The sequence below is a fragment of the Polypterus senegalus genome, chromosome 3, assembly GCF_016835505.1.
Source record: "Polypterus senegalus isolate Bchr_013 chromosome 3, ASM1683550v1, whole genome shotgun sequence".
Lineage (NCBI taxonomy): Eukaryota > Metazoa > Chordata > Cladistia > Polypteriformes > Polypteridae > Polypterus > Polypterus senegalus.
The window spans coordinates 87,953,547-87,966,263 of NC_053156.1; the positions used below are offsets into that span (position 1 = coordinate 87,953,547).

Consider the following 12,717-nt stretch of genomic DNA (forward strand, 5'->3'; position numbering starts at 1 on the left):
ATTTCTGTTATGACTGTAGATCAACCCCATTTCAAAACTGCTACTATATGTAGATATATTTTATGTATTTATGTGGCTATATGTTATGTATTTTGTCTTTGAAAGTTAATTCAAAAACTTTTTCTAACAACGCCATGCATTACGTATACATGACAAATGCATAGTGTTCTTGACCCTGAGAAAATACTCTGTAAAAAGTGTGAGAATGATACAGTGGTGTACATCAGACCACATAAGCTATTGTTTAAGTGAATATTTTTTTACCCAAATTTTTTTTTTCCACGTTTATTTTTTAAAAATGAAACAACATAGTGAAATATATCAGATATGCATTTGTGTTTCCAATAGCAGGGTATTTCTGCTCTGTCTCTGTTTTGGCACCTTTTTGTATTCGCTGCCCCCATTCAGGAGACACAGCATTACATCAAGAAGCACCTACCAAACACCAGCATACATTGTCAGTTGTACTAAAATGATTAGGTCTGTCTAGTCTAGGGGACCTTGGGAAGTGTTACTGTATTAGTGATATTTCTCATTTTCTTTATTTGATTTTATTTATTATCATCAATATTTTTGTCATCATTTTAATTCCTGTCAAGGTTGATGTTGGCTATATGCTGACAGTAACCAGACCACCCCAACCCTAGTAACTTCCTCCAGCCCTTCCGAGGAAATTTCCAGAGCTCCCAAGCCAGAAGAGAGATATAATAATCACTCTTAAGTGTTCTTGGCCTGACTCTGGATTTTATGCCAGTGGGTTGTGGATGGGACAACCCTTACAGGGGGTTTCTGGGGGGACATCTTGACTAAATGCACAAATCACTTCAACAGGCTCTACTTGATCCAGAGGAAACAGTGTTTTTCTCTGGGCCTCTGGTACTGCTGAGCTCCTTACCCTATTAGTGATACTGCGGCCAGAAATCCTTAACATAAACCTCATTTTGGTTGTTTGCACTACGGATTTTATTCTTTTGGTTACTATTTAGAGCTCATGACCATGGGTGTGGGCTTGGATGTAGAATAGAGTGATTGATAAATTAAAAGCTCTATCTGAGATTTAATATGTAGTTTATTTATTTTGATTAGAATCTGCAAGATCTACTCATAGATTTGTTGAACATGGAAACATTGAGTAGTTTTGTCATGTCAATTTGCAGTATTGCAAAAATCAGATTACAAGTTCTCATGGGTAATCAGTAATGGGGGATGTTGTTCCATAAGAAGAAAGGTTCAAATATACAGTAGTATTTTAGGGTTTTGTGCACCATACACAGAAATTGTAATAAATTAATAAACATCTGTTTTTCCTTTGTTGTCCAGGCATAATGGTTTTTATCAGTTAATGCAGATAACGCAAATGACATTTCCTCTTACCTCCATTATACTGTAGAGCTCAGTAGAAGCCTATGCAGTCCCCTTTCAGAACTTCCCCACTAGGATTACATGATAAATTGAGTCAGGGATTACTTTTACAAGCTTGAATCTTTCACAGAAACGCTATTGCATATTAGCCCCAGACAAAATGAAATGCTTTTATTTTCCAAATATGTAAAGAGACACCCAGTAACCACTGAGCTCTTTTTTACTACATTTTATACTTTCAGATTCCAATTTTGCTTTTCTATAGAAAAATATTGAAGCTGACTTCAACAAATGTGAAATATTCTGTGCCATATTTGCTGAGATTATTTCATTCATTTTCATTAACTGGCGGAGAAATAAAGAACTAGGCTTATGGCTTAAAGACTATCATTTTGCAAACTGCAAGCAATTCAAATTGTGACCTTGAGGATTTTTCTTCAGAACAGAGATGCAGCACATTTACATGCCAATATATTTGCCTCAACAATAGTAAATATTCAAGATCTATTTTGATTGAGGAATACAGGATAAGTCATCTGAAAATGTGCCACATCTCTAAGCTGAGAAAAAATAGCCCTTCAAAAATATTTAGAGACCTGTTATGTAATTTCATGGTTATGCAGTGTAGTTAGTCGCTAACTTAATTACTTGCTTTGAATTTTCCTTGTAAGAAATGAATGTTACAATTAGCAGCTTTTTTGTTACATTTGCTTATTTAAAAGCAACTAGGTCATGTGTACCTTCACTAAACCTTAGCAAAAAATTATATTTCAGGAAATTTATCTATAACTAGCAAAATACCTGCGCTTCGCAGAGGAAAAGTAGTGTGTTAAAGAAGTAATGAAAAAGAAAAAAAAAACATTTTGAAAATAACGTAGCATGATTGTCAATGTAATTGTTTTGTCACTGTTGTGAGTGATGAGTGTTGCTGTCATATATATATATATATATATATATATATATAGATATATATATATATATATATATATATATATATATATATATATATATACACCCACCTAAAGGATTATTAGGAACACCTGTTCAATTTCTCATTAATGGAATTATCTAATCAACCAGTCACATTGCAGTTGCTTCAATGCATTTAGGGGTGTGGTCCTGGTCAAGACAATCTCCTGAACTCCAAACTGAATGTCAGAATGGGAATGAAAGGTGATTTAAGCAATTTTGAGCGTGGCATGGTTGTTGGTTCCAGACGGGCCGGTCTGAGTATTTCACAATCTGCTCAGTTACTGGGATTTTCACGTACAACCATTTCTAGGGTTTACAAAGCATGGTGTGAAAAGGGAAAAACATCCAGTATGCGGCAGTCCTGTGGGCAAAAATGCCTTGTTGATGCTAGAGGTCAGAGGAGAATGGGCCGACTGATTCAAGCTGATAGAAGAGCAACTTTGACTGAAATAACCACTCGTTACAACCAAGGTATGCAGCAAAGCATTTGTGAAGCCACAACACGCACAACCTTGAGGCAGATGGGCTACAACAGCAGAAGACCCCACCGGGTACCACTCATCTCCACTACAAATAGGAAAAAGAGGCTACAATTTGCACAAGCTCACCAAAATTGGACAGTTGAAGACTGGAAAAATGTTGCCTGGTCTGATGAGTTTCGATTTCTGTTGAGACATTCAAATGGTAGAGTCGGAATTTGGCGTAAACAGAATGAGAACATGGATCCATCATGCCTTGTTACCACTGTGCAGGCTGGTGATGGTGGTGTAATGGTGTGGGGGATGTTTGCTTGGCACACTTTAGGCCCCTTAGTGCCAATTGAGCATCGTTTAAATGCCACAGGCTACTTGAGCATTGTTTCTGACCATTTCCATCCCTTCATGACCACCATGTACCCATCCTCTGATGGCTACTTCCAGCAGGATAATGCACCATGTTACAAAGCTCGAATCATTTCAAATTGGTTTCTTGAACATGACAATGAGTTCACTGTACTAAAATGGCCCCCACAGTCACCAGATCTCAACCCAATAGAGCATCTTTGGGATGTGGTGGAACAGGAGCTTCGTGCCCTGGATGTGCATCCCACAAATCTCCATCAACTGCAAGATGCTATCCTATCAATATGGGCCAACATTTCTAAAGAATGCTTTCAGCACCTTGTTGAATCAATGCCACGTAGAATTAAGGCAGTTCTGAAGGTGAAAGGGGGTCAAACGCCGTATTAGTATGGTGTTCCTAATAATCCTGTAGGTGAGTGTATGTGTGTGTGTGTGTGTGTGTGTGTGTGTGTGTGTATGTATATATATATATATATATATATATATATACTGCTCAAAAAAATTAAAGGAACACTTTTTAATCAGAGTATACCATCAAGTCAATGAAACTTCTGGGATATTGATTTGGTCAGTTAGGTAGCACAGGGGGTTGTTAATCAGTTTCAGCTGCTTTGCTGTTAATGAAATTAACAACAGGTGCACTAGAGGGGCAACAATGAGATGACCCCCAAAACAGGAATGGTTTAACAGTTGGAAGCCACTGACATTTTTCCCTCCTCATCTTTTCTTTCAGATTTTTTTTCACTAGTTTTGCTTTTCGCTATGGTCAGTTTAACTACTGGTAGCATGAGGCGAAACCTGGACCCTACAGAGGTTGCACAGGAAATCCAACTTCTCCAGGATGGCACATCAATGTGTGTCATTGCCAGAAGGTTTGCAGTGTCTCCCAGCACTGTCTCAAGGGCATGGAGGAGATTCCAGGAGACAGGCAGTTAGTCTAGGAGAGCTGGACAGGACCATAGAAGGTCCTTAACCCATCAGCAGGACTGGTATCTGCTCCTTTGGACAAGGAGAAACAGGATGAGCATTTCCAGAGCTCTACAAAATGACCTCCAGCAGGCCACTGGTGTGAATGTCTCTGACCAAACAATCAGAAACAGACTTCTTGAGGGTGGTCTGAGGGCCCAACGTCCTCTAGTGGGCCCTGTGCTCACAACCCAGTGCAGTGGAGCTCCATCGGCATTTACCATAGAATACCAGAATTGTCAGGTCCACCAATGGCACCCTGTGTTTTTCACAGATGAGAGCAGGTTCACCCTGAGCACATGTGACAGACATTGAAGGGTCTGCAGAAGCCATGGAGAATGTTATGCTGTCTGTAACATCATTCGGCATGACCGGTTTGGTGGTGGGTCAGTGATGGTCTGGGGAGGCATATCCATGGAGGGACGCACAGACTTCTACAAGCTAGACAAGGACACCTTGACTGCCATTAGGTATCAGGATGAAATCCTTGGACCCATTGTCAGACCCTACGCTGGTGCAGTAGGTCCTGGTTTCCTCCTAATGCACGACAATGCCCAGCCTCATGTGGCAAGAGTATGCAGGCAGTACCTGGAGGATGAAGGAATTGAAACAATTGAATGGCCTTCACGATCCCCTGACTTAAACCCAATAGTACATCTGTGGGACATTATGTTTCGGTCCATTAGGCGCCGCCAGGTTGCTCCTCAGACTGTACAACAGCTCAGGGATGCCCTCATACAGATCTGGGAGGAAATGCCACAAGACACCATCCGTCGTCTCATTAGGAGCATGCCCCGACATTGTCAAGCATGCATACAAGCTCGTGGGGGCCACGCAAGATACTGAAAAGCATTTTGAGTAGCAGAAATTAAGTTTTTGAAAAATGGACTAGCCTGCCACATCTTCATTTCACTCTGATGTTAGGGTGTCTACACAATTGAGCCCTCTGTAGGCAGAAAACTTTTATTTCCATTAAAAGACTTGGCATCCTTGTGTTCCTAAGACATTGCCCTGTCGTTACTTGTATAGATATCCAACTTCATATTAAGATCTGATGTATCTAATGTGTTCCTTTAATTTTTGTGAGCAGTGTATATACACATACATCCACATATATATACATATATATACATATCTACATGTACACACATACATATACATACACACATACATACATACACACACATATATACACACAAATACATCTATATATATACATACGCACACATATATAAACATATATATATATATATATATATATAAATATACATACACATATATATATATACATACACATATATATATATACTAGCAAAATACCCAAGCTTCGCAGAGGAGAAGTAGTGTGTTAAAGAAGCAATGAAAAAGAAAAGGAAACATTTTGAAAATAACGTAACCTGATTGTCAATGTAATTGTTTTGTCACTGTTGTGAGTGATGAGTGTTGTTGTCATATATATATATATATTTACACACACACATAAACATATATATATATATATATATATATATATATATATATATATATATATATATACACACACATACATACATACACACACATATATACACACAAATACATATATATATACATACATACACACACACATATATAAACATATATATACATATACATACATATCTACATATATACACACACAGCTATTTCGTATCAGTGCAATACGCTGTTTGTTAAAACGGTTGACTCCCGCTCTTACGTGCAATAACAAATCAAATCATTCAGTTGTCTTTGCTCATATGTCATTTTAGAGCTGGACGCCTGGCATCTTTTTTTGGCCACAAGTTCGTTTCTGTTTGGTGTGAGGTTCTGTGTTGTGGAGATTCTCAGGATGGATTGTAGGTGCTCATCAGTGAGGCGACTCCTGTGTGCTGTTTTGTTAGTCTTTATCACTGAGAGGAGCTTCTCACACAGATATGTGCTACCAAACATGCACAAGGTTCGAGCCGCATGTAGACGGACTTTTTTTGTTCTTCAAAGTCACCAAAGCGCGGCAAACTCAGTGCGCAATAACTCTAGCTTCGCAATAACTTGCAGCATCATAAGGTAGACTTGATTAACGCGGTAAGTGTTGGCAAGGCAGCTGAAGCGCTGCATTATGGGATCTGTAGTTTATTGTGTTACCAGCGCTTCATATACCCGGGCCATTAATAACAATAATACAGTATATAAAATGATCTCGGGCGGATATAATTACGCGGGCGGATGTGGCCCGCGGCCCTTGAGTTTTACACATATGGACTAAATAGAACTTGAAAAGATATATTTTTTCAAATGTGATCGCGCAATTCAGATAGAGTTGACGCGCACTACAGCCTGCATGCCTCAATGAGTCATCCTCCCCTCGCTCTTACTTTTTACCGCTCATCTAATGAATACACTGAGTATGGCTTTACCAAAACAATCATTGATGGCGAATAAAGTGTCCATTATTCGAGTATGTAGATCAGAATATATATATACATATATATATATATATATATACCCGCGTATCGCAGCGGAGAAGTAGTGTGTTAAAAAAGCTAGAAAAGAAAAGGGAACATTTTAAAAATAACGTAACATGACTGTCAATATACAGTATTTGTTTTGTGAGTGTTACTGAGTGTTGCTGTCATCAAGGATTTGATTATCATTATTTCTTTCAATCAGGCTCGTATTTGTAGGATGTGTTGTGTTCAAGTTACATTCCGTGTTTGTCAATCGTTGTAAAGATGACAGGTTTCTTTCATCGATTCGTTTCTTACTGCATCAATAAACAGCTCGTCTTCTTCTTTATCTGAGACCTGACACACTGCATGCACGGGTTTTTTTACACTGTCTTCCTTTAGCGGGACATTGACTTTTCCACCGTGTGCTTTGTTTCCGCAGTAGCTGGATTTATGAATATGCTTATCAGACGCTTCATATTTTTTGCTGCCTTTTCAATTGTGTAATTCGGTTTTTGTTCAGCGCTCTTTGGAACTGTTGCCTTTTATCTGTGCACTGCGTCAGTTCACGTGAGTCGCTCGGTGTATATGCATCGAAGGTTGCTATGTCCGTGGCTGTATTTAATGTTACCTTAGTCCTGGCACTTAAAACTTTCTCTCGCAGTTTCGCTGAGTTTGTGTCAAACACCACCCTGACCATCTCATCTTCCTCTCCATAAGCACAGTCCTTCACCCGTGAATATTTACCCGTGGCAGTTTGCTATTGGATTGCCGCTGACGGACGGCCTTATATGGGCAGGCACTAAATTACAAACGCCAGCGGCAGCCTGTCTATGAACTTAATTTAAAGTGTAGGTTTACATCGTGCTTTGTTTCCGAAGTAGCAGAACTCATGAATATGGTTGTATATGTCACTCGCTCACTTCTTATTGTTTCGCTGCCTTCTCAATTATATAATGCATGTTTTCTTCAGCGCATTTTTGAGGTCTTCCTGGTTTTCTATGTACTGCGTGATTACGTGGGAGGCGTGATGATGTCACACGAAACTCCGCCCTCACGGCGTTGAAGCTCATCTCCATTACAGTAAATGGAGAAAAACTGCTTCCAGTTATGACCATTACGCGTAGAATTTCGATATAAAACCTGCCCAACTTTTGTAAGGAAGCTGTAAGGAATGAACCTGCCAAATTTCAGCCTTCCACCCACACGGGAAGTTGGAGAATTAGTGATGAGTCAGTGAGTGAGTGAGTCAGTGAGTGAGTGAGTGAGTGAGTGAGTGAGTGAGTGAGTGAGGGCTTTGCCTTTTATTAGTATAGATATATATATATATATATACATACAGTGGTGTGAAAAACTATTTGCCCCCTTCCTGATTTCTTATTCTTTTGCATGTTTGTCACACAAAATGTTTCTGATCATCAAACACATTTAACCATTAGTCAAATATAACACAAGTAAACACAAAATACAGTTTTTAAATGATGGTTTTTATTATTTAGGGAGAAAATAAATCCAAACCTACATGGCCCTGTGTGAAAAAGTAATTGCCCCCTTGTTAAAAAATAACCTAACTATGGTGTATCACACCTGAGTTGAATTTCCGTAGCCACCCCCAGGCCTGATTACTGCCACACCTGTTTCAATCAAGAAATCACTTAAATAGGAGCTGCCTGACACAGAGAAGTAGACCAAAAGCACCTCAAAGGCTAGACATCATGCCAAGATCCAAAGAAATTCAGGAACAAATGAGAACAGAAGTAATTGAGATCTAGCAGTCTGGTAAAGGTTATAAAGCCATTTCTAAAGCTTTGGGACTCCAGCGAACCACAGTGAGAGCCATTATCCACAAATGGCAAAAACATGGAACAGTGGTGAACCTTCCCAGGAGTGGCCGGCCGTCCAAAATTACCCCAAGAGCGCAGAGACGGCTCATCCGAGAGGTCACAAAAGACCCCAGGACAACGTCTAAAGAACTGCAGGCCTCACTTGCCTCAATTAAGGTCAGTGTTCACCACTCCACCATAAGAAAGAGACTGGCAAAACGGCCTGCATGGCAGATTTCCAAGACGCAGACCACTGTTAAGCAAAAAGAACATTAGGGCTCGTCTCAATTTTGCTAAGAAACATCTCAATGATTGCCAAGACTTTTGGGAAAATACCTTGTGGACTGATGAGACAAAAGTTGAACTTTTGGAAGGCAAATGTCCCGTTACATCTGGCGTAAAAGGAACACAGCATTTCAGAAAAAGAACATCATACCAACAGTAAAATATGGTGGTGGTAGTGTGATGGTCTGGGGTTGTTTTGCTGCTTCAGGACCTGGAAGGCTTGCTGTGATAGATGGAACCATGAATTCTACTGTCTACCAAAAATCCTGAAGGAGAATGTCCGCCATCTGTTCGTCAACTCAAGCTGAAGCGATCTTGGGTGCTGCAACAGGACAATGACCCAAAACACACCAGCAAATCCACCTCTGAATGGCTGAAGAAAAACAAAATGAAGACTTTGGAGTGGCCTAGTCAAAGTCCTGACCTGAATCCAATTGAGATGCTATGGCATGACCTTAAAAAGGCGGTTCATGCTAGAAAACCCTCAAATAAAGCTGAATTACAACAATTCTGCAAAGATGAGTGGGCCAAAATTCCTCCAGAGCGCTGTTAAAGACTCATTGCAAGTTATCGCAAACGCTTGATTGCAGTTATTGCTGCTAAGGGTGGCCCAACCAGTTATTATGTTCAGGGGGCAATTACTTTTTCACACAGGGCCATGTAGGTTTGGATTTTTTTTTCTCCCTAAATAATAAAAACCATCATTTAAAAACTGCAGTTTGTGTTTACTTGTGTTATATTTGACTAATGGTTAAATGTGTTTGATGATCAGAAACATTTTGTGTGACAAACATGCAAAAGAATAAGAAATCAGGAAGGGGGCAAATAGTTTTTCACACCACTGTATATATAAATATCTTTGGTAGGAATGTAAGTTAAATGTAGGCATCATTGCATAAATTTTTCTTCACTATAAAAATGTAAAGAGTAAATTCGCCTTACATTCCAACCAAAGATATTTGTGTCCACTAAATAGAACTTGATCGCTCTTACTATTTTACCGTTCATCTAAAGATAACAGTGAGTATGGTTTTACCAAAACAATTATTGATGGCGAATAAAGTATCCATTATTCATAAAGCTTTAATTGGTGATCTGTCTTTCTGCGTTAACCGAATATTTTTTCATACATCTCAAACCAAGGGGATGCGAGGGTAAAATGAATCAGGAAGCGCTGATATATATGTATGTGTGTGTATATATATGTATGTATATATATATTGAAATTGTTTTATGTGAAATAATGCAAAGAGTACGCAACACGTGTTTCGCCCTAATTTTGGGGTCATCAGGCGTACATACTCCGTGCACCCCCTTTCGGGAATCGAACCTCGGTCGTCGGCGCTAGAGGCGAAGCCTCTTCCATTGCGCCACGGCGTGTGGTTTGTCTATTTGAGAGTATGTAGATCGGGGTATATATACCCCTCTTCGCAGCGGAGAAGTAGTGTGTTAAAGAAGTTATGAAAAAGAAAAGGGAACATTTTAAAAATAATGTAACATGATTGTCAATATACAGTAATTGTTTTGTGAGTGTTATGAGTGTTGCTGTCATCAAGGATTTGATTATCATTATTTCTTTCAATCAGGTTCGTATATGTTGGATGTGTTGTGTTCAAGTTACATTCTGTGTTTGTGAATCGTTGTAAAGATAACAGGTTTCATTCACGATTCGTTTCTTACTGCATCAATAAACGGCTCGTCTTCCTCTTTATCTGAGACGTGACACACTGCATGCATGGGTTTTTTTTTACACTGTCTTCCTTTAGCTGGACATTGACTTTTTCCACCGTGTGCTTTGTTTCCGCAGTAGCTGTACTTATGAATATGTTTGTATGTGTCACACGCTTCATATTTTTTTGCTTCCTTCTCAATTGTGTAATTCGGTTTTTGTTCAGCACTCTTTGGAACTGTTGCTTTTTGTCTGTGCACTGCATCAGTTCATGTGAGCCGCTCGGTGTACATGCATCGAAGGTTCCCAGCTGTGCTGGTGCCATCTCGTGCGATGTCCACAGCTGTATTTAATGTTCGCTAAGACCCAGCACTTAAAAGTTTCTCTCGCAGTTTCGCTGAGTTTGTGCCAAACACCACCCTGACCATCTCATCTTTGTCTGCATAATCACAGTCCTTCACCCGTGAATATTTAGCGGCAGTGTTTCTATTGGATTGCCGCTGACGGACGGCCTTATATGGGCAGGTACTAAATTACGTGGGAGGCCATCGAGCAGAAGTCTATTATAGTATATGGACGAAAAAATAGGTTCCAGTTATGACCATCACGCGTAGAATTTCTAAATGAAAACCTGCCCAACTTTTGTGTGAGTGAGTGAGTCAGTCAGTCAGTGAGTGAGTGAGTCAGTGAGGGCTTTGCCTTTTATTAGTATAGATTACCTTACACTATATTTTATCAACTCTGGGTCATTTCCCCAAATTAGACTCCTTTCATCTGAACACTGCAAAAAATGAAATCTAGGTAAACGAAAAGTATTTAAGCCATGATATTAAGTCCAGCTTTCCTTATTTTAAGAATTATTGCTTTATCCAAAAATTTGTATTTACAATTATTTGGTTTACTTTTAAGAAATCTTCTCAGGTAAATTTTTCTCACACCTTTGGCAGAATTCTTTGCTACATACAACTCCCACTTAAAGTTTTTGTCTAGTTTTTACATGTACCTTTGCAGTGAAAATACACACTTTGTTTAGTGATTAGGGACAGTTCAAGTGTGAGCACCACTAATTTTGTCAAGTAAGTCAATTTGCTTTTGATCATGTAGCTTAATATAATATCATTTTCTTTAACCTGCTCAGTCTAAATCAGGCTCACAGGAGACAAAGCTGACACTGGTAGCATCAAGTGAGGCAGTTAACTACTGTGTATGGGTGACCACTCGCACACAGACCTAGACTTACATTGGGCAATTTTAGATTCACCAATGACCATGAATGCGATTGGTGGAGAAAAACTCAAAGTATATGGTTTTTCAAATCATAAAAAATGACAAAGACATTATAAATGCATTTATCAGTATAGGTAATGTGTATAGTGTGAAATATATGAACTTAAGCAATGGCAATGGGCAGCATGATGATGCAATGATTAACAGTGGTGGTAGATGAATCCTTGAGCCAGTTATGGTCTATGTGGAGTTTGGTAAATCTCCTCTGTGGCTTTGTGGGTTTGTCCCTAGTGTTTGTATGTGGCCTGTGATGGACTCTATTGTTTTGCATGCTTCTAACTTTGGGGGACCTTGCAAAATCCCTGCATTATGGCCTACAATACTACCCACAGACTGTCCTTGAAAAGAGTGCTGTTTAGTCACCATGCTGCATCAGATCTTCCAAGTCACAAACTCACACACAGACATACGCACACAAGAAGAGAAATAGCAAAGTCAATGTTGTACCTGTATACTAATAAAGTACAAATACTTCATTTCTGTTCTTCAGTATATTTTGAGAATATTCACATTTTACGGGAGTGTAAACCTTTTTGTCTACTTTCACTTTTATATCGCCACATTTTCAAAAGCAAATGCCTAATTTTTTCTGATATGTTTTGCTAGAAGCATTCATTATTGTATTATTAAACAAGAAAACAAATAGGCTATGTAAAGTAAGGCACAGGTTTCCCTTGATTTTGGAACAACTGCTTATGAAAATGTAACTATACGAAGAATTAAAAGTGGGCTACTCATGCTAACACCCAATCATCTTTGCAGTCATTGCAAGTACATCTCACAGCAGCCTTTGCAATGGGGCTGGGATTTATATTCTAGGGTGGTGATATGCAATATTCTGTGGTGGTCAGCCAATGTATTTATAGCAGCCTGCAAAATGGGGTAGGGCTTGATCCACAAGGCTGCAATGAGGTGGGCTTGCGCATTCATGTGCAGTAGTTCACTCACCTTGTCATGTGTGTTGTTCATGCCCTCTCACGTTGTCTTTAAGGCATTACATGTCCAAAACAGTTTGTTAAACAGTTTGAAAAGGCCAAGAAAACCTGAAAGGGTGTTCACTTTCAATT

At 39.2% G+C, this 12,717-nt stretch overlaps 1 protein-coding gene across 4 annotated transcripts in view; it reads left to right on the forward strand.

Annotated features, from left to right (window-relative positions):
- Positions 1-12,717, forward strand: part of snap91a (synaptosome associated protein 91a) — a 247,694-nt gene that overhangs the window by 193,110 nt on the left and 41,867 nt on the right. The gene's annotated exons all lie outside the window — the stretch shown is intronic.